Here is an 8014-nt window from a genome sequence, read left to right as displayed (position 1 = left end):
CCCATTTGCGGTTGGATTTATGAATATCTCAACTGATTCAGAGAGACACTAATCTGAGACTGAGTGTGATTAATGTAGGGAGGAGGCAAGAGAACCAAAAGTTAAATCAAACTATATATTCAGAGACTATAATATGCTGGTCAGCCCTATGGCTAGACCATGAAGAAACATGCAGAACAAAGGAAGATTTCTGCTGGGATTGGTAACAAACCATTTCCCCAAACAGTGATGGGAAAACAGGAAAACAGAGTCTTTACACAAAATAAAATTACTCATTCGCTATGACTAAAACCTTGCGGAACCTATAAATCAAAGGTTGGGAATTGCCAGTAGGCCTTTCACACTATATATTTTTACCTTTTCATGCTATGTACTCTTATACTTTCTCACTGTATGCCCAGACCATCAATGGAACATGGGTAAACAAAATCTTTAAACTGTAACTCATGATATATAAATCAAATTTCCTAATATTCGGGGCTTTTTCTTGTCTTTGCTTCTCTTCTTGGCTTTTTGTCTTTGCTTTATCTCGTCTTTGCTTTTTCTGTCTTGGTCTTTTCTCCGTCCTTCTCTAATAAACTTTTTAAACTCTGGCATGTGTTTGAGTGCTTTCCTATGCTCAGTCAAGAGCCCTTTTATTCTGGATGCCCAGCCTGAACTCCCCCACCCCTCAGGGAATTTGTCCTGCTCTGCATCAGGATGGGGTATCAGGAAAGGCTTCCAAGAGGAGGTGACTCACCCTTACTTCTCAGGTCTTCAGGGAGAATGGTTCCCATCTGCACTTTGGCGAAATTACAAATGATGATACTTTATAGACTTATTTTATAGAGTAACTTTTGAACTGACTAAACTAGCAAAGTTAAATTTATGAACCCCAAGAGTTTATTTCATGTATAAAAACTGAGTGGGAACAGAGAATAAGGAAACTATTAAATCTACCTTGGCGAAGTTAAGAAAAAAATTGTGCAGGAGGTTACTTTTGGGCCAGGCCTCTGATGGGGGTAGGGTGAAAAGATAGAGCTACAGCCTGATATGGAGTGTGTACTCATATGTTTCTGGGCTTAACAGACCTTAAGAACATGTCATCCAGAGGAAATGGCATGGACAACAGTCCAAAGACATGACAGAGCTTGGCGTCTCTGGGTAAGAGCACACACTTTGGTATGGTGACCTCTAGGCAGTATGGGTTAGATTGTACCATGATATGAAATAAGGAAAAATGTTGAGAAGCGTTAGATTAGATTAAATAGGAAGAAAATCAAGGAGATCAATTAGACAACAACAACAACAAAAGAGAATATCGCAACCCTCGAAGTTTTCTGAAACCTTCTGAGCTTTCCTGCCTCAGGAAGGGGGCCTCCTTGGTCTTCAGGAGGCAGTATCCCCTCTGAGTAAAATTTGTTTCATGCCCTACTTCTCGTTTTACTATGCCAGCAACCAAAATCTAAATACGGCATGGCCTTGAGTGGAGAAGGGTGGAGCAGGGCAGGTTGTGAAATAAGCCAGGACATAATAGAAGATGCTCATTTGTACAGCATGCTGGGTTAAACAGATGAAATTCATTACACGGGGGAGCGACCAATCCAAGGGCTCCATTTACCCAGCCCCCACCCAACCACCACAACAGTGAGGGGACATCTGCAACCCATTGCTTATTTACATTTTAAAAAGTCCCAATGATGTTTCTGAGAATGGATTTGGAGGATGCTTAAACAAAGATAGTGAAATATAGTTTTAGTTTGGGCCGAATGTAGTGATAACAAATGCAGTTATATGCTAACATGGATAGGCGCGGGTGGCTTTTCTCTCTATCTCTCTTTTCATACAGTGAAATAGCTTTTGAAATGATTTAAAACAATGGTCATTAAAACAAGTCAGAAAAGTTCAGCATCTGTAAATCAGATTTTACAACTGGTCCCAGGAAATATGCATCTTAGGTCCACTGCCTGGAGAGAACAGCTACTTCCTTTTGTGCTTTAAGTAACAGCTTTGTGGCGACATAATGCACATATTATAAAAGTCATTATTTTAAAATATACAATTCAGTGGTTTCAGTAGAGTCACAAGATCATGCAACCATTCTCTTTCTCCAAGAGGATTGCCTGAGTGTATGGTGAGACCCAGCAGAGCGTATGGAGGTTGCCACCCTGTGCTCTGGGGAAGCCACTCCCCCATCTTCTCCAAGTGAAGATCAGTCAGAGAACTTCTGAACAGCCCATAAAAGTAACCAGGAAAGAAGTGTCATCTTACCAGCAACAAAATGAAAAGATAACCTACTGAATAGGAGAAGATATTCATCAATGATACATCTCATAAGGGGTCAATATCCAAAATTTATAAAGAACTCATACAACCTAACATCAAAAAAGCAAATGATCCAATTAAAAAATGGGCAGAGGACCTGAATAGACATTTCTCTAAAAGGGACATACAGATGGCCCATAGACATATGAAAAGATGCTTAACATCACTAATCATCAGAGAAATGCAAATTAAAACTGTAATGAGATATCACCTTGCACCTGTCAGAATGGTTATCATCAATAAATCAACAAACAACAAGTGTTGGCGAGGATACGGAGAAAAGGGAACCCTTGTTCCCTTTTGGTGGGATTGCAAATTGGTGCAGTCACTGTGGAAAACAGTTTGTAGTTCCTCAAAAAATTAAAAATAGAGCTACCTTATGACCCAGCAATTTCACTTCTGGGTATTAATTCAAAGAAATCCAAAACACTAATTAGGGAAGATATACGTACCCCTATGTTCATTGTAGCATTATTTACGATAGCCAATATGGAAGCAACCTGAGTGCCCATCAATAGATGAATAGATAAAGAAGATGTGGTACATATATACAATGGAATAGTACTCAGCCATAACAAATGAAATCTTACCACTTGCAACTACATGGGTGGACCCAGAAGGTATTATGCTAAGTGAAATAAATCAGAGAAAGATGTGGAATCTAAAGAATAAAATACATAAAAAAACAAAACAAAAGAAGTGTCATCTTGATCATTTAATATATTCAAAGAAACTGCAAGCCCGCAGTTGTCAGAAGTCACAGGAAGTGGAGGCAGGGTGAGGGAGCGGCTGGTAGAGAGAAAGAAAAGGAGGCAATTATGACGCCCTTTCCTCAGGCTGAGGGAAGGAAGATGCTTTAAGTTTACGTAAAGCTAGGAGTTCCAATTATTACACAGATGAGACGTTAATTTCTAAAGTTAGATTTTAATTTTGGCTGAAGGAAATCAGAAAATGGTTTTCTTTTTTTAGAGTGAATTATAAACTGTGGGGTTTGCCCAGGTTTCAGCCTGTGGCAGGAACTATTCCCACAGGGAATGTGGTTCCTGGCATACAGCGTGGAAGTGATCCTAACAAATAACTTCAGAGAGTGATAATTGCAGGGAAGGAATAATCACAGTCCCGATGAGAGATGATGATGATACGAAGAAATGTATTTGGGGCAAATGGGAGAAAATTGGTTTAAAATATGGACAAGATTTAGCAACAGATTAGATGTAGGAAGTAACAAAGAAGGAGAAAGCCAAGATGACTCTAAATTTTCTAGTTTCAGGGGATTAGATGGATGACGGTCCCAGTAACAAATAAGGAACACAAAAGGAGGTGCAGGTTTCGGTGAGGGAGAGAAAGAAAAATGGTTTTGTTTCAAACATGCTGAGTTTGAGGTGCATGTGTCATGGAAAGGTCAGAGGCCTGGAGACAGTTGGAAATAAAGTCTGGAGCTCAGGTGACAATTCGAATGATAGAGATTTTAGAGTTTTCAGGACATAGATGGCAGGCAAAACAGAAGACTGGATAATATTCTGCAGAGAAAAAGAGCATAGAGTGTGAAAAGGCATTTATTTTAATTTTATTTTTTAAAAACTTATTTTTTAAAAACTTATTTTTTACTTTTAATTAAAAATTTTTTAATTTTTTAATAGAATGCAATATTCTATTAGTTTTAGGTGTATAACGTAGTGATTAGAAATTTATATACCATACGAAGTGATCACCCTGATAAATCTAGTACCCACCTGGCACCACACGTAGTTATTACAATATTATTGACTATATTCCCTATGTTGTATTTTACATCCCCATGACTATTTTTACAACTGGCCATTTGTACATCTCAGTCCTTTCATTTTTTCACCCATCCCCCTAACCCCTCTCTGAGATGGAACCAGTATTTAATGATTAGTGAAGGGTACCAAAGCAACTGCGAAGGAGCAGGTAGAAAGATCTAAAGAACAAGAGATCATGGTAAGCGCACAGTATAAGGAGGTGAGTGAGGATGTCTGAGCCACACAACCAGTCCTTTCAATAGTGTAAAAAAACTAAACATTGATGATTGCTGGCCAAGTAGTAATAATGTGCTATTTCTCATAACACATTAGCTAACCCTCCTGACCAGTGATAAGGTATGTTGTTTGAGCAGTCAATGAATTTGCAGCATTCTATCTACTCCTTTGCCTGGTGACTTGTTGAAATTGGTAACTTGAATCTGCAAGATAATTGGAAAAGGTTAGGTTTGGGACCAAAGTCTAGAATGAAGTCAACGGTTGACATCTGGATCATTTATCAGATTGAAAATGACTTAACGTGGGATGTAAAGACCTTCCTGCTTTGACTCTGATTCCTTAGAACCTTATTTCTCACAGTTCCTCTCTGTTTACCTTGCTCTCCAGGCAATCCAATTACTTGTATGCGCCAAGTGCTCTTTCAACATGCTGTTCCCTCAGCTTGAAACATGGTCTCCCGCCGAAAACTCTTCATCAACTTCCCACTGGTCCTGGAAAAAATTCAAACATAATCATGCATAACCATGTTCTTGCCTATGATGAAAAAAAAACCAACCCTATACTGGAGTTTCATGGTACCTAAACTGCTAGTTAGAGGAAAAGTTGAAACCTCAGTAAAATCCCAGGTTTTACTGGACACGTGTTCCATTTGATAGGTAGTGCTATCATTATCTTTTACTGAAGCCAAACTTTTGAATTTTCCAACTTATAATCACGTTTCTGCTCCTCTGTAGAATAACATGATGGTGTTCTCCCCAATCTCAGTTTTTTGAGCCTTCCCCTTCTTTGCCTGAATGCCACAAAATTCCTCTTTCACTGAGTGACAGGACAATACAATTCTCAGCCAAGTTCTTAAGTTGTATTTACGTTAAAAGAAAACCTGTCACATAATTTCCGTTGTTTTCCCCCCAAAATTTATAACCTCAGTCTAATCCCTAGAAAACATCAAACGCAAATTGAGAAACACTCTACAAACGATCTGACACTCTTTAAGAGTGTCAAGGTCAAAAGAAATAAGGAAAGGCTGAGAAACTGTCATAGACAGGAGAAGACTAAGGAAACATGACAAATAATGGAACATGGGATTCTAAATTAGATCCTAGAGAGAAAGAAATAATTTAGTAGTAAAAGTGGAGTAATCCGAAGAAACTTCAGTTAATAGTACCAATGTTAATTTCTTATTTTTGAGAAATGTACCATGGTATGTATGATGTCAACATTAAGAAAGCTGCAAGAAAGCCTAGAATTTGATGTATTAAAATAACTAAGGTATGAGGATCACCCAGCTTCTGGATGGTGAATACTCCCCTTTTTCCTTCCTTAATTCTTCCTTAATTCTTAGGAAATGATAAATTCTGACATTCAATTCTAAGTCCTACGCTACTTCTTTCATCTTATCTCATGCTATCTTTCTTTGATCAATTCCATTCTAGCCGTGGTGGCCGCCTTTCAGTTCTCAGGACAGCTGAACCTGGCACCGCTGCAGGATCCTTGTGTTTATTGTTTCCTTTGTCTTGACAGAATTTTACCTGCTTCTTCGTAGGACTGCCTTTTCTCCTTCAAGTCTCAGTTTAATATCACCTTTAGCTTAATGTCCTTCAAGGAAGAAGAGACCTTTCTTGACCACCTCTCCCATTATTCTCTGTCAGAGCACCTTATGTATATTTCTTCATTTCCCTAAACACATTCTATGATGTATCGAGGGTTTTCTGGAGGGTTTTCTCCCCTCCAGACTGTTTGTTCCATGAAGGCAGAGACCTTGCCTCTCTTGTCTCTGTCATACTCCCCTAACACAGTGTCTTGCCTATAATAGTTGTTCAACAAATATTTGTTAAATGAATGCCTAAGGATAATTTCCCAAGAGTTAAAGACATGACTCTCATCAAACATACAGTGAGCGTGTGTCGAATATTTACTTAACTCATTTAATGAAGGAACCAGCAAAATAATAAAGCTGATCTGAGGAGAATTTTAGAGACAGAATTTTATATAGAATCAGGAGGTAGTCCAGAGATGTTAGCCTGGTTAGAGGTAAATTTGGTCAATGTCTTATAAGGTAATAATCCTTCTGGTTGTCTTTTCAATAGAATCTTTTGCATCCCTAACAGACAAAACCTACAAATTGACAGATAATTTCACAGAATCTGGACCCTAATGATAACAATGAAGAAATCAAACAAAGGTACATTTTTCAGAAGAATAAACCTTGGGTAGGCCTCGTCAGGCAATGCTCTAGAATGACATTGAAAGGACATGCAATTATATTTTTGTCTTAATTTGAAGTTTTGGACAATTAAAAAGAAGAATGAATGAACGAATGTTCTAATTGAAAGGGGGAGTGCTCTCTCAGTTGGGGAGCAAGGCAACTAGATATCTACTTTTTAGTGTCTTCCCTGAAAGCCGTCATCATGTGATCTAGCATCCATTCTCAAGAGCCAGCCATTGTTTCACCCTCTCTGTGAAGTCTGCCTAGAATTTCCTCTCGTCCCCCGGCAGGCAAACTGAGGTACCCAATCCTTGTTATTGAGATGGTGACTGTTATCGAGGCCCTAGATTTTTTCCCCTGTGATGTGTGTAGCCCTGGTTTATGACGAGACACCCTATTCCTGTTGTAACCTTTGTTCCCAGCACCGCATTTTTGTGTCTTGGATATACATGAGACACCATCTGGGGATTCTCAGAAATAATTGAAGTGGATCGGGGAGGAGACTCGAAAGGTGGGAGCCCTGTTTCTATAATCAGCAGGCGAGAGTTATGGGTCAGGACAATGTCAGCAGAAATGTAAAGATGACCTCATTTGTATTCTGGCTAGTGGAAATGGCTGCACATGGGTTGGACAAGTATCAGAGTGGCTCCCTCACAGCTCTCTTGATCCCATGAGGTGCTGTCTGTGAAACAGGTTCAGAGTCTAGCCTCGTAAGTATATATATTTCTCTAGTTTTGGAATTTACTGTATTTGGGGGGAGAACATTCTTTGGGACCCAAGTCCGGAGCACTGAACCAGGGACTATCCCGAGAAGAAATCATTTCCAGGACAAATAATGACTGAACTCAAGCCAAAAACAGTCCCCTTAGTACCTCAGAAGGGACCTTTTGACAAGTGGCATCTTGCCAGGGAATTGACTCAAAACAAATCTCTAACAGCCCAGAGGCACTGGCGAGGAGTTTCAGAAATAGTCAGCAGGAGAGGACTGTGCAAGAGCTGACAGGAATTGCCTCACTCGTGCTTTGATATTCATCCTCTGCAGAACTCTGCTCATCTCTGTGGCTTCCAAATAGCATGCAAGAATCAGAGACGGTTATACCAGGAAATCAGGAGACCTTGGAGACATGCTCTTCCATCTCTTTCATGGTACAGGTGAGGAATCTTAGACACCGAGAGATGAAAGGATTCTCCCAAAGCCACATAGCGGAGAACTGTGAACAGAACCCAAATCTCTTATTTCCTGATTCAGATATTTCCAGTGCTTGGTACCTTATACATTAGTTAGGCAGAAGGTATGGTAACCACATGGATTTGCTCTCTTGCTGATAGATCCCTATTCCTGGTGCAGAGCTCAAGCCTCAATCAACACTAGTAGGAAGAGATGGCTGTGGCTCCAGTGTATGGGGGCAGCATGTGACAGTATGTCAGTACAGACATAATTTAAAGCAGTGCCATGGCAACAGCATTTACTCTGGCCCCAGATAGCACCATGAGCTACAGAGTA

Source organism: Pteropus alecto, unplaced genomic scaffold (assembly GCF_000325575.1).
Source record: "Pteropus alecto unplaced genomic scaffold, ASM32557v1 scaffold152, whole genome shotgun sequence".
Lineage (NCBI taxonomy): Eukaryota > Metazoa > Chordata > Mammalia > Chiroptera > Pteropodidae > Pteropus > Pteropus alecto.
Note: the sequence above shows the minus strand (reverse complement) of the source record.